Raw genomic sequence first — 20,503 nt, forward strand, 5'->3', positions numbered from 1 at the left:
ACGAATATGTATGTACGACAGTGGTCGGCATGAGAGGATCTGTCACTGTGTTGGTAAGCAGGAAAAAAAAGTAGCCCAGTGAGAAATTGGAATTAAAATTAAGCAAATTTTATAAATAATTATTAGTATAATGAAAATTAACAAAATGTCTTTTAAGGATATATTCCCTATTATCTTTAAAAGACTTGGAACATAAAAGGCATTGCATGGCATCAAAGGCATTTAGAATCATAAAATATTTCTCGCAGGGCATATTTGGTTTTGCGCTATAGCCTTGCGTGATGTTAATTCGTTGCTGGCTCGACAACGACTGAACGATAGAGCGTAAGCGTACGTGTGAAGTTAGTTTGCAAAATTTTGCTATGAAATGCCGACCACTGATGTACGAGCTAAGGAACACTGCGCTTTGACATGCGCACTCTACTTTGTTTTATATTCACACATACATACTTAAAAACATATGTATGTATATACATATGTATGGGCGAAGACGCAAGTGCAAAATCTAACAGAAATATTGTTGTTGGCGTTATTTTGATTAGAAGTGTTATTGCGTTAGGTAAGCTTTGAGTCAGTTCAGTTTTCTTCCAAAAGTCAAGGCGGCTATTACCAGCGAATACATACATACTACATCGAATTTCAGTTCAGATTCAGATTAATTATTAAAAATAAAATGCCAAACCAAAGGCGAATTAGACGAAAAAGGAGTTTAACAGGTCGAAGAGAAGAGGTGAATGTTATAGATAGAAAGGAATTTTTAATTGTGAATGTATGTATGTATATGAATTGACCTGTTTTATTAGAGCCGTAGTTGTGCAGGATCTATGGCAAGTTATTTCAAAGCTGCCCTAAACTCCGTAGTTCTTCCTGAGTATAGTTCGCTTGGGGGGTTGACTAATATATGTTTACACTGTAAAGCAAAACATTTCGGAAGTGAAAAGGTACCTGTACTTTTCATTGTTTTATTTTCGTAATATATGTATATACATACTTATTGTCTTAATATTTGGTTGAATATTTGGTTGAAATTGTTTGGAGAATATTCGGCAGCTAAATAGTTCGTTTGCTTTTGCATCATTCGAAGCGAAAATTGCGGAGCCTACAGGGCGCGGACCATATTGCTTTCGAATACATGGATCAATATATCATAGGGTAGGTCCATTGCATGCAGATCATCCTTCAGAATCCTCCTACGCCCAGCTGTTTATTCTTGACACGGATCAAGCAACTGATATAAGGGCACAACATAATTCAAACTGCGATAGGTATTTGCTGAGAGAAATCCACGAAATGCTTTCAAATATTAACCCCTTGGCAAATGAGTATAAGCATATGGCGCAGGTTGAACGCGAAGAGGAACAGAGGGCCAGAGAAGAAAATCGCAATGCTCGCCGAATTAGCATGCTACTTTTGCTTTCGATTATTACGGATATTCACCAAAATGAAATACCTTTTGGTGGAAAGATATTTTATTAGGTGGTGATTTCAGGCAAGTTCTTCCTGTGGTGCCCAATAGCTCACGCGCCGCTATAGTTGGTAATTGTTTGAAACGGTGCTCACTTTGGAAATTTTTTAGGTGTCTCAAACTCTCAACGAATATGCGTTCTAAAGAATCCTTATACAACAGTTTTCTTTTGCGTGTTGGAGAAGGTCGAGAGCTCTCTCCAGAGTCGAAAATCAATATACCAGAAGAGATAATTTTGCTAAATGAAAATTTAGTGAATTGGGTATTTCAGCCTCAGTCTGGTGTTATTAGACAAAACCATTTGAACGATCGGGCAATTTTGTGTCCAAAAAATGATCACTGTACGATAATAAATAGCGAAATAGTAAATATGTTGCCCGGTGAAGAAAGGGTATATTATAGCGTGGATACTATCGTTTCTGAAGATCCTCAAGAGCATGTCGGATTCCCTACAGAATTTCTAAACTCCCTTAATTTCAGTGGAGTAGCGCCTCATGAGTTAAGGCTTAAGGTTGGAACAGTTGTGATGTTAATCCGCAATCTTAATACATATAAAGGGTTGGTCAATGGGACTCGCTTGATAGTAAAAGCACTACATTGTAATTGTTTGGAGGTCGAAATTTTAACCGGTGAATCACAAGGGAAACAAATTTTATTGGCCCGTAGAAATTTACCGCCCAGCGAATCAACACTTCCTTTTATTTTAAAGCGTCGCCAATTTCCAATAATTGTAGCATTCGCAATAACAATAAACAAATCTCAAGGGCAGACTCTAGCAAGAGTTGGTGCTTTCCTCAAGGAGGATTGTTTTACGCATGGCCAGCTGTATGTCGCATTGAGTCGAGTACGATCTTCTCAAGATATCAAAGTTAAGATTTACGACCAAAATAAAACCACTACGAATGTAGTTTTCCATGAAGTACTTGAACAAATTGAGTTTTTATAAAATTTTTTTTTTTTACTTTTTTCATTTTAAATAACGGAGTCCCCCGATTATCGGGGGTTATTACTAGTTCAATATTAATAGTGAGCACTAATTTGACAGCATAAGTAGTGTAAGTGTATTTGAGACTGTGCGGGAGGAGGAGTTACGGAAGAATGTGTGAATATATTTGGCGTGATGTCAGTTTAGCAAAGCTCCAAGAGATCTTGTTATACGAAGTAGTAGTTAATTATGCATGATGGTATCCTTGGTAACTTAATGCATCTGCCCTAATCAAAATCTTCTAATTCAGGCAGGAAAAAGTCGTTAAGCATGGCTCGAAAGCGTGCCCTATTGACTGTAACTTTATGACATTTTTGAAGAAGTGTTTACCTGTTACCTCTGTTCATGGTTTACCATCGCTGAAAAACAGTGGCCAACGTTTTCATTTTGGTTTTAGTTCTTGTACGAGTTGGATTTTGTAAGCCCGCAGATCAGGATCCTTCCATAAAATCTTCATAAAGTGAATGGACAATGATCTTATTGCTGCGGGCGATGTCGGATGGACTAATTTGGGTCTTCTTCACTACTCTGCTTCAAAGCAGCAATATAATCTTCGATGTGCGCGAAACCGTCGTCTCTGAGGATAAACGTGGTGCGAAACCAATTCATGATTAACGATTACATTAATTTTGTAAAAAGTTTGCACGATTTGCAAATGTTCTTCTTAAGTAAGTCTGTTCATTATAAAATGGCAATCTAAACTCAGTATAAACCAAGTAACTGCTGCCAAAAAGACCAACTTTGAAATAATTTTGTTTCCGCCAAAACCGCATTAAAAACACGTGCTAAATTAAAGTAAAAGTTAAACTAGTAAGTTCGGGTGCAACGGAACATTTTATACTCTTGAAATTTGCAAAAATTAAAATAAGAGAAATATCTTAATGTGTAAAACATCAACCAGAGGATCGGAATATAATCAATTTTATATATACATATCGTCGGCTTAACGTGCAAAGGTGCTAAGTCCACTTATGGTCAAAACTGATATTTTGAAGAGATTCGGGAAAATATAAAACACATCAGCTACAAACAAAAATTTGGTTTACTTTATTTTAAAGCTATTTTGGGCAGTGGTGTGCAAAAGTGCTAAGTCCGCAACTGTCAAATCGCGCGGGCTAAGTCCACATGACAATGTGGTTGCTACCTAAAGTGTGCTTTGTCTTTTTTGCTGGGTAACACGGCATAGCTGCTGTGTTATTCGACACTTCGCTTAGATGTTTTTTTGTGATACTTGGGGTTGACGAAGCGGCAATCGTGCTCCCGAACGACTAGAAAATTTGGTTAGAAAAAAAGTATATAAGCGCGACGAACAAGCTTAAGATTTACGTAAGTGAAATAGTTATAATTATAAAGTGCTAAAGTAGTTATTCAAATAATTTCAATAAAAACTATTTGTTTTTTTCTTTTAGGATGAATTTCAATTCAATGGATAGTGATAAAAGCAGTAACGAGCATTGCAGCAATTATGGCAATGAGGCAGATGATGGAGTTTTAGGACAGGTGCCTTATGGCTTTAATAGCGATTCGGATGAATCATTTGACTTTCCTTCTAAGTCACAAACGCGCAAAAGAAGAGGAAAAATGGTTAATCCAGCTTGGTTCGCAGCAAAAAATAAAAAAACAGAGAGAAAATGGGAAACTTTATCTGGGGAAAAAGAAAGAGAATGGCCTGTGGAATCATCGAAGAGTTAAAAATGCAAAAGTCATTGGAGAGCGATGTAGCTGTAAAAAAGCCACTAGTTCTGCTGCTCTCCACTGTGCAAAAATTTCCGAAGACCAAAGACAAGTATTGTTTAAACAATTCTGGCAAATGGACTGGAAAGAGAAACAGACTTATGTAAATACATACTTTGATTCAAGTAACAACTCCTGCAAGAATGCGAAATCGCAAAGATAAACACAAGAGCAGAAGGAGTCGAACATTTCAATACCATGTAAGAGTCGAGCAAAAAAGTGTTAAAGTTTGCAGAAAATTCTTCTTGAACACTCTTAGCATTGGCAGAACGCACCACAACAAAATTGTAGCATTGCACGTGAATCTCTAAATTCGTTTTTCAATTCTCTGCCAACCATGGAATCACATTACTGCCGTGCAACAACTCAAAAAAAATATCTTTTGCCAGAATGGTCGTCAAAGAAACAACTCTTCGAATTTTACGTAGAGGATTGGTGTAATTCACATGGAAAACCCCCACTCTCTATTTAGGCATTTTATAACGCCTTTGCGGATCAAAAGCTTGGTCTATTCTTTCCTAAAAAAGATCAGTGTGAAATCTGTGCGCGACATACTGTGGGAGATATTTTGGATGACGTCTACAATCTTCACCAGGCAAAAAAACATGAAGCTAGGGAAGAGAAACAAAAGGACAAAATCGAAGAAACCTTCATGTTTACTATTGATCTCCAAGCGGTCTTAATGGCACCAAAATCCCAAGTAAGCAGCGTTAGAAAAATAAAAAAAAATTTTGAACTTCAATTTTTATTCAGTTTTTTTTGTTTTATTTAGTAATTCAAAAATGGCACTTAGCACTTTTGCACGTTAAGCCGACGATATATTCTATATAACTCATACACTGACCGAAAAATTCGGCATAAGAACAACGAGAATCATTAATACTACGTATTCGGCAGTTGGAGTAGAGTCGACCCGATTTTATCTATTAATTATTATCATGGCACACTCTTAAAATGTTCCCAGGGTTTCATTAAGGTCTTCTGAATATTCGAAAATCCTGATATTAGTAATATGGGGTGATATATGACAACGCAAGTTTCCGCCCGATTGTATCTATTTTAAGTACAAAGCTACACTGTTATGAATAAAACATGCTCTGTTATTTTCATTGAGATAACTCAACTATTGGCCGATATATACGGCATAAAGTCAACTAGAAGTTCGAAAATCTTTATATTAGGTATATAGGGTCTGGTGGAAGTATTGACCCGATTCAACCCATTTTTTATACACAGAATGGCTGTTGGCAGGAAAGGATTCTGTCTGAATTTCAATTGTGTTAGCTATGGTAGGCACCTTGCCGTGGTGTATGGGCTTAAATCCCAAGGCATACTCGGCACCCCCAACCGGTGTGGGTGGTGTTGATTGGCACTGTCTAGGCAGGATGCGTGCGGCAACCAAGAGCTACCCCCTCCTAATACAGGGTGTTATGCGTCTCCCGTGCCCATTGGATGATTTGCAGTCAGGAGATAAATTCGGCTGTATTTTAAGGTAGATTTCCCAACACCGGGCCGAATTGAGAAGCAACGGTGACCTTACCGCGTTATGGGGATCTGGCGCGGCGGACTTTTGAGTTCCCCTTAACTTACGTAGCCGCGACCGCTCACAGGGTCAGAGGCAACAGTGCCTTTCCCGCTTCGAAGGAGCGTAAAAGCGCAAATACCGCATCCTGCAGTAAGTGGAGCAGCGGGGCTCGGAGCAGCGTACCAGTCAACGCAAATCCAATCTGGAGGAGTGAAGACGGCGCCTCCGATAGCCAAACGCAAAAGCAGCCAGATCACGCCACAGAAGCCACCAAACTCTAAGAGGCAACGAGGTAACTATGCTCACGTGCTGGAGGCCAACTCTCCGCACCGAATCCTCCCTGGGCAACTGAGGGACAGCGCAGATATGCGGATGCCGTAAACGGCATAGGGATGGCTGTGCTGCCTCTGAACTACCCGGCAGAGACCCTGGGGGCAGAGGAGCTCACCGCTCAGCAAGATCTCCTCATGGAAGACGTTTACGTGGGAAGTAAAGACCCGGTAACCTTCCATGGGGTATACTTCAAGGGTGGATTCATGCAGGTCGATTGCACGGATGAGAAAAACGTTAGCTGGCTGCGGGAGATCGCTCCCACGCTAGCTGGCTGGGAAGGCCCCATCCAATGCGTGAAAATTGGGGGAGACATTTCGATCATGCACTGTATGATGGGATTAATATCTCGGCCTGGCGTGTGGTCGATAGCGAAGTGCAGTGCTCACAGGAATGGAGGTTACCCAGGTGAACCTGCATCACGAGGCGTCAGCAGGTTCTCGGCGGATAACCTGGGCATCCTGTTAATACTGGAGCCATGGGTCCACAGAGGAGAGGTCAGGGGCCTCAACTTGGACTGCAACAAGGTAATCTGGGATCTCTCCAGTGGAAGACCCCGAGCTTGTATAGTAGTTAACTCTTCAATTCCCAGTGTCACCTGTAGGTGACACAAGTTTGATATTTTTTTTCTACCACACGGAAATTTAATTTTTAAATTCTGCCACTATTGTAGCAAAGCCTATTAATAACACTAATTATTATTTTTTTCTGGCAACACTAGTTAAACGGCATTTGTCAAATTCGTTCATTTGTTTAGCGCGATACTTGAACAGTCTGAGTTTGTGTGATTTCTTGCGATATAAAGTGAAATAAAAATGCCTAGACCGTAAGTATTGATTATTTTGTTATTACATATAATAACCAAATATATAAGCTGTAATACAAATATATTTTACAATAAAAATAACTTGTCGTATCATTGCTATAACTTTGGAAATATGCCGTGGCACCTGCAGGTGACACTGGGCAATATAATAACTTTACTGTTGTTTGAATTCATAAGTAAATAATAAGAAGAGTATTGTTTATAATAGGGCTTGTTGCTATGCGGTGATGTTGCTTTATAGCTTGTTTACGTATTACAGGTTGACGTTATATGAAATTTCCGAGGAGTTGGAGGCCGGGGACGACCCAGGCGATATTATTTTATTTCCTCCTGATGATGGTGCGGTAACGGACGAAGACCGTGGGGATGAAAATGAAGCTAATATTCTTCATCTTTCTAGTCGCATGCTTCGATCTCAAGTAGAAATACAAAAGAGACCTTCCATCTCTGGAGGCAATTGTTTAGATAATCTGGAAGAAGAAGGGGTAGAAGCACCGAAAAAAAAGGAAAAAGGAAAATACTATAAAGAAATGGTACAGCAATGTCAGCAATACTTCTTTTATTACTTGCGGTAAAGGAGACTGTGATGAAGAAGTTTTCTTGAACTCTCAGAAGGAGATGTCTGCCGTCGAATGTTTTGAATTGCTCTATAGCGACGACATAGTAAAGTTCATAACTGATATGAGCAATTTGTATGCTTTGCAGAGAAATCACACTCTAAACGTGACTAGTGAAGAAATTAGATTTTACATTGCTATATTGCTACTTACGGGATATTTGACGCCAAAGTACATGCGAATGTTCTGGGAAGTAAAAAGTGACACGCACAATGAACTAGTGGCATCTAGTATAAGGCGGAATAGATTTTTTGAAATTCAGCAGTACATTCATCTTTCAGATAGTACAACCTTGCCACCCAACGACAAATTCGCTAAAGTTCGACAATATTTCACGAAACTAAATGTAAACTTTACTGCCAATTTCGAAAAAGCTGGTTCTTCACACATTTCCATAGACGAAACTATAGTACCATACTTTGGAAGGCACGGTACCAAGCAACATATACACGGAAAACCAATAAGATTTGGTTACAAGCTCTGGTCAGCAGCTACACGACATGGATATTTGGTCAATTGTGAGCTTTATCAGGGCGCGTCCGGCCCTGGCCTGAAATTGCAGTCTGAGTTAGGCCTAGGAGCTGCTGTTATTTTAGAGCTCTATTCAAGATTACCAATTGAGTTAGGACCTTACAACTTATATTTTGATAATTTTTTTACTGGATTACCGTTGCTAAAGTATTTGCAAGAGCACAATGTTGGGGGCACAGGTACTGTTCGGGAAAATCGACTGGAGAACTGCAATTTGCCAAACTCAAAAGGATATGAATAAAGAGCCAAGAGGTAAGCTATGTCATAAAGCTTCGGAGGAGGTTATTGCAGCTAAATGGCATGATAATAGTATCGTCACCATTGCCATCCAACTGCCATGGATTAGATCCCATCACAAAAGTGGATCGAATTGGATTTGTGGACAAAAAGCGGGCTAAAATTCAAGTTGATTGCCCAGCCATTATCAATATGTACAATAAGTACATGGGTGGAGTAGACCGTTTTGACGAAAACGTTCACTCCATGAGAGTAGCTCTTCGCGGCAAAAAGTGGTGGTTCCCGCTCTTTGCTTTTGGCTTAGATGCAAGTTGCCAAAATGCATGGCTAATCAAAAGAAATTCAGATAACAACTGGACCTACTGCGATTTCCATCGAAATGTGGCAACATCTACCTGCAAAAATATGGTAAATCTCCCACCCGCAATTCCGTTTGTGGTGTTCCTGTGCAGATGAGAGTGCTTTTTGAGGTGAGGAGTGCAGGAAGTGCGGATGATCACTCGCAAATCGACTGTTCTCAACGAAGATGCGGATTTTGTCACCAACGCACTAGAAAAATGTGTGCCAAGTGTAATATTGGTTTGCATGTAAAATGCTGGTACAACTTTCATAATAAATAAGTGTTAATTTTTTTGTAATAAGTACATAAATAAAGATTACCTATCATAATAAAACTGAAGCCTTATTCCTACCGAAAGAAAAAACGCCTGTCTTTTGGAGTTTTCATTGTCCAATGCCCAGTGTCACCTGTAGGTGACACCCCCATAAAAAAAAATAGGGGTAGGTTACATATTTTTTATATATTTTTTTTGTTGTATCCAAATGTACCCAAACTGTTTTATATAAAGAGATAATATTTTTTTTTGCTAACTTGGACATGGGAATTGAAGAGTTAAGAGGAATATTTGTTACTTTTGTATTTCAGAATTCCTAACACAGCACATGGTCGCTGTGCAGGCCAGAGACAACGAAGGTGCGGACTTCGTCCTGGCAACGGCCTTTTTTCTTGGAGACACGCATACTGCGCCCCCCGAAGCTGATTCTGGGGTATGATGCGAACGCGCACCACACTAAATGGGAGAGTACAGACTGCAATGCACGTGGTGAGTCTCTCATTGAATTTTTTATTAGTAATAATCTAAGTATTGAGAATGTAGGGTGCGAACCCACATTCGTCACAAGAAACAGGAGGGAAGTGAGGGACGTCGCCCTGAGTAACAAACTCATGTCGGAGGTGGTCTCACAGTGGAGAGTGTCGTCAGAACTTTCACTGTCAGACCACAGTATCTTGAGATGAGAGCTAGTGGTGGAGGTCATGCAAATCCCCCCCAAACTTAATCCCAAAAGCACAAATTGGGCCACATATCGGGATACGTTAAAACTAAATGAGAAAGGGGAGGGAACGCTAATCAGAGGTACAAAGGCCTTGAGACTAGAAAGCGGCATTTTGACCTGACCATGCTCAGATCCACAAAGGCACTGATGGTGTGTAAACTGCTGGCTGGTAAATCCCTGGGGGTGTAAACCAAGGATTATCAGATGGTTGTACACCATGGTAGTGTGACCAATTATCACTTATGGAGCGGTGGCTTGGGCTCCGAAAACATCGCAGACGTCGGTAGGACTTCAACTATCGAAGCCCCCTGCGTCTGTATGTCGGGAGCTATGCGCACGTATCCGACAGCGGCGCTTGAAGTCATGCTGGAACTCACCCTGCTACACCTAGTAATTGGTCAAATCGCCAAACACACTCTTCTCCAAATTACAGCAGAGGGGACTGGCAAAGGTAAGGTAATCCCTTCCCAACGGATGGAAGAGCTAAGTGGCGTCATACCACTGGCTCTTCTCCCTAGGGATAGCATTACCAAAAAGGTGAACTTCACTAGGAAGTTAAATATTACCCTCAGCAGCAAGGCGAATGGATCGACTCGGTTTTCGAGCTACTGCTTAGGGACAGCAAAATCAGGTGGTACACCGCCGGCTCGAAAACGTTGGAGAGAATAGCAAAACTCTCCATACCTATGGGTATACTTTGCTGCACTCAAAAATCACTATTGGTGCAGGAGTGTATAGAACGACTGAATAGTCTATCAGAATGTAACCAAGTACACCTTATTTGGGTGCCAGGTCACAGAGGTATAGCCGGCAATGATGATGAGCATGCCCGCTCTGCAGGATCCACCAACAAGGTAGGACCGGAACCTTTCATAGCGGTTGGTCCCCACACCATAAAGGAACTGCTCCGTAATGATGAAACAGTAGGTAGGGAGAGGCATTGGCAACAACTCCGAGGCATGCGCCTTGCAAAATTGCTAATGAATGGTTACAACCTCAAAAGGATTAAATATGTAATCAATCTCCCAAGGGAAAAACTCAGGCTACTAGGCACCTTCTACACTGGCCATTGCAAGCTCAGGAAGCACTTATTTAACATGGGCCTAGCTTCTTGTGCAAATTGCCGTTTCTGCGAATTGGAGTTTGAAACTCCAGAACACATGCTAATGGACTGCACACGCAAGATTAAGGCCCTTGGATCCATGTTTCCAAATATGGATCATATCACCTCAATAGCACCTAGCAGTATATTGGAACTCACCAATTTGCTGGGACTAGTTGAGACGTTGTGAGTTAGTCATTTAATTATCTATCTATCTAGCTATAGATACTGGGGTCCACATATTCGGAGCTTGTACAGTTTTAGTAGAATTTAGACAATTTTTGGTCATAAGGTGGCATACTATAAAGAAAAATGTAATTAGTTATTGACTTATACGCTTTTAGTAGTTTTGAACAGTACGGTTATATGGGGAGTGAGCGGAGTTATTAGCCCATTTCATCCATTTTCACTGTCGATAGGAGGTCTTATGGTATTTGGCTCAGGAAATTTGGTTGCTATAGCTTTAGTAGTTTAGGAGGTATGTACATTAAACTTATTAGAGGGCTTCTCAAGTTACAGCTTGTACGAATGGACGGACGGACAAACACACAGACAGTCAGTCGAATTTCTACTTTTCTCATCATCCTGATCATTTATATATACATAATTCTATATCTATCTCGCTTAGTTTTAGGTAATACGTGAACAAATTATTACACTCTGTTGCAACAGGTTACAAGAGTATAAAAACATTGATTTACGGATAAAGATTTTGTTTCTGGGAGGGCATTCGTAAAATTTATAATGATTTCGTTTCTAATTTACTTTTTACCTTTTTCTTATGGAAACCTAAATGTGTTCTAGGGAATGGTTTTGCGGAAGGTTTATGGTTCTTTGCGCATTCCCAACGGCGAGAACCGCAGTCGTTGAACGATGAGCTGTAGGAGACAAACGACGACATTGCTATAATTCAGCGAATCAAGAGGCGGCAGCTGCGCCTTTTTGACAAGATTGAAGGCCTTTTTGGCAAGATTGAAGAGAACACTCCAACTTTGAAAGTTTTCGATGGAGTACCCGCCGGTGGAAGCAGAGTAAGAGGAAGACCTCCATTCCGGTAGAGAGATCAGGTGGGGAAGGACTTGGTTGCACTTCGTATTTCGAATTGGCACAAAATAGCGAAAAGAAGGCAGTAAAGAAAAAGAAAATGCTTATAACTGTAAACATAGCTAAAGTGTGTAACCGAATTATAATGTGGCCTGATTGTGACTACTGACTAGTGAGAAAGAGCTTCTAACAATACCTTCGTAATATTATACTTAACTCTTACAAACTCGTTAAGGACAACTGCGTCTTCAGTTGTAAATTTCGCTAAATAATAATATTATTATTATAAGAAATTTAATATTTCTACTTACCAAAGTTTTCATACACAAATTTTTAATGCCTACCTATTTCCCCGCACATGCATTATTTATTGTTTACGTAGAAGCCAAACAATCGCCATCTGTACTACAACCATATCGGGTAACAAATGTCACAAACATACTACATGCCTCCATCATCAATCAATGATCAATCAATTCAAAGTCCTTGCATCCGATTTTGCGCGCCAACAACGCCGCTTCACGGGTCCAGATGATGCCGCTCAACAACGCGCCGGCCACAAGCTTACTAAATTAAAACGTGAATGCGGGAGTGAATGTCAAGTGCGAGGAGCACAGAAGGACGTCGTGACAAAGTGGCATGAACAAGAGCAGTTGCAATCCATTGGTTGAATGATAATATGCTCGTGGGGTAGAACGATTTGCAAAACTTTTCGACGAGCACATTTATGAGTCATGCACACACATATACACACAAAAATTCTTTTAGACAGGCCAATTAAGTTGCGAAACTTTTAATTTGGCCAAGTTGCCCGATCTGGGTAAACAATACGAGTAAAGGTCCGTATCCAGCTCTTAAATAATTGCTCAAGAAAAAAAATTAATTATTTCTTCAAGTAATTTTGACGGCTGGTTACGCATTGTGAATGATCCACATTAGAAGAGCAAGAGAGAATAAACAAAGAAAATAAACTTTGTGCGTAATATGTATGTATGTATGTGTGTAGCAAAATAAATATTTTCATTGCGATTTAAGCAACGTTGTTGATGATTGGTAAATTTTATAAAACATTTCAAAATGAAATATACTTCCTAATAATGATTTTAACTAATTTAGGATGAATTTAACGATTACTTTGAATTTCCTTCAAGAAACAATTGTTGATTCCATGTTTCTTCGCAAAACCATTTTTCAATAAAATGCGAATATGGCAAGCATTTTATTGAAAAAATGTATTAAAAATTAGTACTAGATTTATTTAGAGCTGCATACCAGCACAAGAAAATTTACTGCAGGAAATTTTCTTGAGCATTTCTTAAGGGTTTTTTATATGAAGTTTTAACATTTCTTGAGAGCTGGATACTAAGCTTAAAAGTTCATGCATAAATGCAGCTGGGAAGACAGCACTGCTCGTGCACACATCAACTCATGCATACATACGTGCACAGGCAAGAGGTTTTGTTAGTGCGAAAAAAGTTATGGACAAGTGATAAAGAGCAGTATAAAAGCCTACGGATTGATGATTTTCCGCTTAAAGTGCATGAATTACGAAACAGACGGTAATAGTGGACAATTAGTGAGTAAGTAATTAAATGATGCAATGTGGATCATAGGCAAGAGGCAAAAATTGGTAAAACGGATTTAGGAACAGATAAACTAGAACTAGAACTGGAATATGATTTCGTGGAGAATTATGAAGTGAAAATAAATAAATTGAGACTAATTTTACTCAACTGTTCTAATCGAGAGTAGTCGTAGAGTACTCCTGTTTTATGAATTTTGAATTTTGAAAATATATGTATTTATATTGATTTCAATCAGTCAGTTGCATGGAAGCTATATACTATAGTGGTCTGATTTGAACAACTTATTTTGAAATTTCATGAAACTATCTAAGCAAACAAAAACCATACCATACCATACCATACAAAGACATGAATCACTCCATCAGTTTGTATGGCAGCTAATTGTTATAGTTGTCCGATATTGTTGATTTCGACAAATTTTCAAGTTTTTTCCAACCGCCCTTTTAACTTTTAAACAATATTTTTGCATACAAAAAAAGATATATATAAACAATTAAGGAAATGCTAAGTTCGGGTTTCACCGAACATTTTATACTCACGAGATTTCATTATCCGTCCTTTACATATTTTTCAAATACCGTATTTGTGTAAAGTTTTATTCCGCTATCATCATTGGTTCGTAATGTATATGAACATATATTATACAGAGAAGGCATCAGATGGAATTCAAAATAGCGTTATATTGGAAGAAGGCGTGGTTGTGAACCGATTTTGCCCATATTTCGTACATGTCATCAGAAAATATTATATACCGAATTTCATTGAAATCGGTCTAGTAGTTCCTAAGGTATGGTTTTTGGTCCATTAGTGGGCTGCGCCACGCCCATTTTAAATTTAAAAAAAAAATCTGGGTGCAGCTTCCTTCTGCCACTTCTTCCGAAAAATTTAGTGTTTCTGACGTTTTTTTGTTAGTCGGTTAACCCACTTTTAGTGATTTTCAACATAACCTTTGTATGGAAGGTGGGCGTGGTTATTATCCGATTTCTTCCATTTTTGAACTGTATATGGAAATGCCTGAAGAAAACGACTCTGTAGAGTTTGGTTGACATAGCTATAGTAGTTTCCGAGATATGTACAAAAAACTTAGTAGGGGGCGGGGCCACGCCCACTTTTCCAAAAAAATTACGTCCAAATATGCCCCTCCCTAATGCGACCCTTTGTGCCAAATTTTATTTTAATATCTTTATTTATGGCTTAGTTATGACACTTTATAGGTTTTCGGTTTCCGCCATTTTGTGGGCGTGGCAGTTGGCCTATTTTGCCCATCTTCGAACTTAACCTTCTTATGGAGCCAAGAAATACGTGTACCAAGTTTCATCATGATATCTCAATTTTTACTCAAGTTACAGCTTGCACGGACGGACAGACATACATCCGGATTTCAACTCTACTCGTCACCCTGATCACTTTGGTATATATAACCCTATATCTGACTCTTTTAGTTTTAGGACTTACAAACAACCGTTATGTGAACAAAACTATAATACTCTCCTTAGCAACTTTGTTGCGAGAGTATAAAAAAGAGGTGGCTGAGTTCGAGTATAATCTAATATTTTATACTCTCGCAATTCTCTCGCAAAGTGGATGGATATAAACTCAACCAAATTGGATAAACTTATTATATGAACCATATGAAGTAAGCATTAACAAGATTATCTGGGACCTTATATTAGAGATATGAGGTTTAAACCAAAGTCTAGACCAATTTCACTTAAATTATTTTAAACATCACACATATTGAACAACATAACGCTTTAAAGTCAGATGGAAAGTCAAATAAATAGAAATCACTATATCATTAACAGTTGGCATTGCTCAAATATGTACATATACTCGGTAACAATATTTCACGCAATTTTGTGTTGATAATTCTCACACTAACCGTTATATAGGGCATAAAGTCCAGTTGACTATAATAGCTGTGGCAATTCGTAGATTGATTTCACACATTTTCGACATGAAACTCTGTTATATCCAATGTTATTGAATGATATTTTTAAATTCTTATATTAGGAAAGTAGAAAGCTGTTAAATTGGTTCTAGTGTGAAGGAACATGCCCACCAATTTTTTCATGCGAAAAAGATAATAGAGTAAAACAAGTAAGGATGGGCTAAGTTCCGGTGCAATCGAACATTTTATACTCTTGCAACTTGTAAGAATCAAAGCCAGGGAAATACTTTATGGACAAAATTGTATCTATTTTTGGTAGAAGAAATGCTGTCATCATGTCAAAAATGTTCTCCCCGAATTTCCATACTAGACCTCAAAGATTGACATATACGCTTATTTGGGGCTTTGTCCAATTTTTACACTTGCTTCGGAAAGCCCTTTCATACTATCACGTTTTGAAATGTAATGCTTGTGGCTTATTTATTCAGTGAGTTATCGCGCTTTTAGCGGCTTTCAACGTAACCGTTATGTGGGAAGTGGGGTATTACCTGATTATACCCATTTTCAGAGAGTTTGAAGAGGTGTTAAAATTACTGTTTTTGTTGATATAATTTCAGCTGCTTGGATGATACAGTGAAACTTCAGTAAAACTTGTAAAACGAGATGTTTTGTATATGAAGGAACTTTTCTCTTAAACGATTTCAGCTTTTAAGCTGAAATCAAGAGTTACAATGTGGAAATGTTATGCATTTTTCATATAATTATGAAAATTTGAACAAAAAACAAGTAAGGAAGGGGTAAGTTCGGGTGTCACCGAACATTTTATACTCTCGCATGGTAAAGTGATAATCGAGATTTCATAATACGTCATTTACATATTTTTCAAATACCGTATTTTTGTAAAGTTTTATTCCGCTATCATCATTGGTTCCTAATGTACATATATACTCGTATTATACAGAAAAGGCATCAGATGGAATTCAAAATAGCGTTATATTGGAAGAAGGCGTGGTTGTGAACCGATTTCAGCCATATTTCGTACATGTCATCAGGGTGTTAAGAAAACATTATATACCGAATTTCATTGAAATCGGTCTAGTAGCTCCTGAGATATCGTTCTTGGTCCATAAGTGGGCGGCGCCACGCCCATTTTCATTTTTAAAAAAAGCCTGGGTGCAGCTTCCTTCTGCCACTTCTTCCGTAAAATTTAGTGTTTCTGACGTTTTTGTTAGTCGGTTAACGCACTTTTAGTGATTTTGAACATAACCTTTGTATGGGAGGTGGGCGTGGTTATTATCCGATTTCTTCCATTTTTGAACTGTATATGGAAATACCTGAAGAAAACGACTCTGTGGAGTTTGGTTGACATAGCTATAATAGTTTCCGAGATATGCACAAAAAACTTAGTAGGGGGCGGGGCCACGCCCACTTTTCCAAAAAAATTACGTCCAAATATGTCCCTCCCTAATGCGATGCTTTGTGCCAAATTTCACTTTAATATCTTTATTTATGGCTTAGTTATGACACTTTATAGGTTTTCGGTTTCCGCCATTTTGTGGGCGTGGCAGTTGGCCGATTTTGCCCATCTTCGAACTTAACCTTCTTACGGAGCCAAGGAATACGTGTACCAAGTTTCATCATGATATCTCAATTTTTACTCAAGTTACAGCTTGCACGGACAGACGGACGGACGGACACGGACAGACAGACAGACATCCGGATTTCGACTCTACTCGTCGCCCTGATCACTTTGGTATATATAACCCTATATCTGACTCTTTTAGTTTTAGGACTTACAAACAACCGTTATGTGAACAAAACTATAATACTCTCCTTAGCAACTTTGTTGCGAGAGTATAAAAACTGGTGCTAATGATTACAAAATTTAATATGTATATCCTACCTATGAGCAGTCAAACAAAAAATAAAATTTCTAATTTACTTTCCCAGCACTTTAAGGGATTTATCAATGAGGTACCATTTGGACTGGTATTAATTGTGTGTGGTCATAATATATAATTCGCTAAGTGGACTTCTTTTGTGCAGTAGTAGTTTTTTAAGAAAAAATTGTGAATGAAAAATGTCGTAAGACTTACAGGCTGTAGTATTGATGAGAGAGCAAAGTTCTCACGAAATAGCCTATATTATCGAAAAACAACATACTACTATACAGTTCAATATTGGAAAATTCAAAAACACTGCTGAAGTAGGAAGACTTGATGATAGTTGAAAGCCCATGAGAATTTGTAGACCCAGGCTAAAAGTACAGGTGCTCAGAATATCAAAGAACACCCCAAAATATCCTATGTCCCAAGCCACTTATCGAAAATAAATGTGGCAAAACATTTACGACATTCCAAAGAATATATATATATTTTTTTTATTTACTTTATTTACAATCTATCTACCTTAAGATATTCAGTAAATTAGATCTAGTAGGTAATGGCAGAGGTAGATTTGTCCTTGAGCAAATCTACATAAAGAAAACTTTATTTTTTTACATATACATAAGTAAACTATAATTAACTTAGGTTATTAAATACATACATCCATCAAAAATTCATTTTTTTTTGCCAGACTTAAATCTAAGAAAGTTTTAGAGAAATGGTAAATCTAAGTTATGAGAATATATGATAACAAATTTTTGAATTCTGTAAATTTTACAGATGCATCCATATTTCATTTATTTGGATCTGTTGGTTAGGTAATAAAAGTTAAAAATTAAATAGGACTGTCAGCATGAAGGAGGCTGCTCTCTGTGTTGCAATAGAAGCAAAAGACGTGCAATTTTTTTTTATCGAAGGAGTTATTAAAAGAATGGATTACTAATTATTGCTATTAAAAAATTATTTAACTCCGTTACCAGCTAAACTAAATTTAACTGGGTACTAACATACTTTATTTAGGATAACGGCCCAAAGCATTCAATGGTAGTGGTTTTGGAATGATTGCTGTTCAGCGGACTGCCACATCCTATCCTTAGTCGAGACCTCAATCCCATTGAACACCTGTAGGCCTATATTGAGACTAAGTTATGATATTAAGATAATAGCGAATATGTGGTTGTCTGCTTTTCAAGAAATATAGGAACTTACACAAACTTTGAACCATTCTATTGGGATATATGGCCCATGCAAAATATTCTTCTTCCTTAAAGATTGTTAAAATGTCAATTTATGTAAACTGTAGAAGTTTTTTGTTTACGAAAATGTATTTATTTTGGAACTTTTAATTTTTCGAGAAATCTGAAGTTTAAAAAAAAACTTCCATTAAATCATGAAAATTATTAAAGCAGTTTCTTTCTCATTTTTGGATGCAATTAAAAATTAGCTTTGGAGGGCGGAGCTATTCCCACTTTAAACAAAATTTTAGCTCCGGAGAATCCGGAGCTTTTCGAGAAGATGCGACGTTCACCTATATTATTACACTGGTTACATATGGCTATGTGCCGGCAAGCACATAGTTTAGTAAAAAATCAGCGCTTGGTATTTTTTCCGATCAATTTAAACTTCGACTATACTATGCCTTGGCCGCGTTATTTAGTATTTCTCGCCTGTCTATGTGGACAGGTTTTGCCATTGTGGGTCCCTTGGTCACTGGAGCGAATATATTGGCCATGCAAATATTACATTGGTTACTAGAGCATTTACGCAATATTTCTAATGCAATGGGAAAGACAATATATTGGTTACCCAATACTTTCGTTATCATTTATACGGCATATGCATTCATCTAAATGTGGATCTGAATGAATCAATGCAGGAAAAGCATTCGTTTCGTGTGTTCGTTATGTTGGCCTTGAGTTCGATTTTGTTGTGTGTGTTTGGGTTTTTCAATGGCAACGGTAAGTTAAAATAGATTATAGAGAGATATTTTTAGATATTGGCATTATATAGTGATTTTAAGAAGGTAAATCTGATCATGGCCTCATCTACTTGGATTTTGAGATTTTAATAGGGAGATGCGCAATAATTTAGAATAGCGAATTTAGGGATCTTATAGTATTGTAGTAGGAGAGTATACAATTGACACTCGTCTAGGCGGATTATCGCAGATACCTTCGGACTTCCATACTTTTCATTCTATAATATTTAGGTTCGACTTTTAACGCCAATCTTATTTTCAGCTGGGTCTATTTTCAGCTGGGTCTAATTGCGCTGAATATTCGATTCGTAAATTGTATAATTGGAAAGGTGGTTGAATTGCTCATCCTTGGACGCCTAGGCACAACACTCTCGACAATAGTAAGTATTCTTTCATATATACAAACACTGAAGGTTCTTTCGCTATGCTCTCTTATAATTATTTGAGTAATATAACTAATTCAGTTTTATATATCCTCACAGATAGACAAATTGAGCACGTCATATTATTTCTGTGATTAGGAAGATGTTATACTTCTTTCAACTAACGCGGAAGAAAACAAGAAATTGTTGAAGCTTATAGCCTTATAGAACTCTTCGCAATTCATGTTGTATAATTTTGGATTATCAAAGGCGCAGGTTATTTGCGGCTATAGATAAATGGAAAGTGGCATGATATAAGAACGGTAGTAAATAAGAAAAAAAATTAGGAAGTAGTTAATAATGTAAGAAAGAGATAATGTTCAAACGTTCCATATATTTATGTAGATACAGACATAAAAGTAGTAAATAATAAATATTATTTGCAGAGGTTGTAACTGTAAAATATTTTGACTTTAATAGAAACATTTTCGACTAGTAATTTCGGTCCTTAGTTCTCATTGTGATATACACTTGTCAAAGCAAATTCTAATCTGTAAGACTGTGTTTGTTAAAATGTTATGAAGAAAGCAATAAGCTATGGTAGTCAGGATGATCTGGTTAAGGACCGCTAATTTTTCAAGTCTACTGTGCTTAAAAATTCATTCATTTGTGCGTAGATCCAACATGGCCCACTTAAGAGGGAAGATACCTCTAGAATTAAAAAAAAAATAAAACATTTTTCTTTGCTCTAATCAATTGAAAAACTATTCAAAATATAGTCCCGAAGTTTCTTTGAGTTACTCCGAATATTTTCGAAGAAATAGGCCCCAGAACCACCGCTCTTCATGCAGCGGCTGTAGAGTACCAAAACTTTGAGACTCGATTCCCCGAAAAAATTTTATTTTATCCGGCCGCCAAAATTGCGAGCGAATTATTTAACCTATCTACTTGAACTGAAGCGTATTTTATAGACAATTTTATACTCAAGTGCGTGATAGAGCGCTTTTCCGAGAAAAATGACATTTTGACAGTTGTTTAACTATACTATTTTGATGACGAAAACCACAGG

General features: G+C 37.8%; 1 long non-coding RNA gene and 1 pseudogene across 1 annotated transcript in view; one reads left to right on the forward strand and one right to left on the reverse strand.

Moving 5' to 3' along the window:
• The window catches only part of LOC126754730 (uncharacterized), a 147,725-nt gene extending 132,885 nt beyond the window's left edge, over positions 1–14,840 (reverse strand). Inside the window, exon 1 of the long non-coding RNA XR_007666412.1 lies at positions 14,752–14,840. This is a non-coding gene — a long non-coding RNA (uncharacterized LOC126754730). The remainder of the gene's footprint in view (positions 1–14,751) is intronic.
• A 2,448-nt stretch (positions 14,841–17,288) lies between these two features.
• Positions 17,289–19,662, forward strand: LOC126755815 (odorant receptor 74a-like; annotated as a pseudogene).
• Positions 19,663–20,503: the final 841 nt, after the last annotated feature.

Source organism: Bactrocera neohumeralis, chromosome 4 (genome assembly GCF_024586455.1).
Source record: "Bactrocera neohumeralis isolate Rockhampton chromosome 4, APGP_CSIRO_Bneo_wtdbg2-racon-allhic-juicebox.fasta_v2, whole genome shotgun sequence".
Lineage (NCBI taxonomy): Eukaryota > Metazoa > Arthropoda > Insecta > Diptera > Tephritidae > Bactrocera > Bactrocera neohumeralis.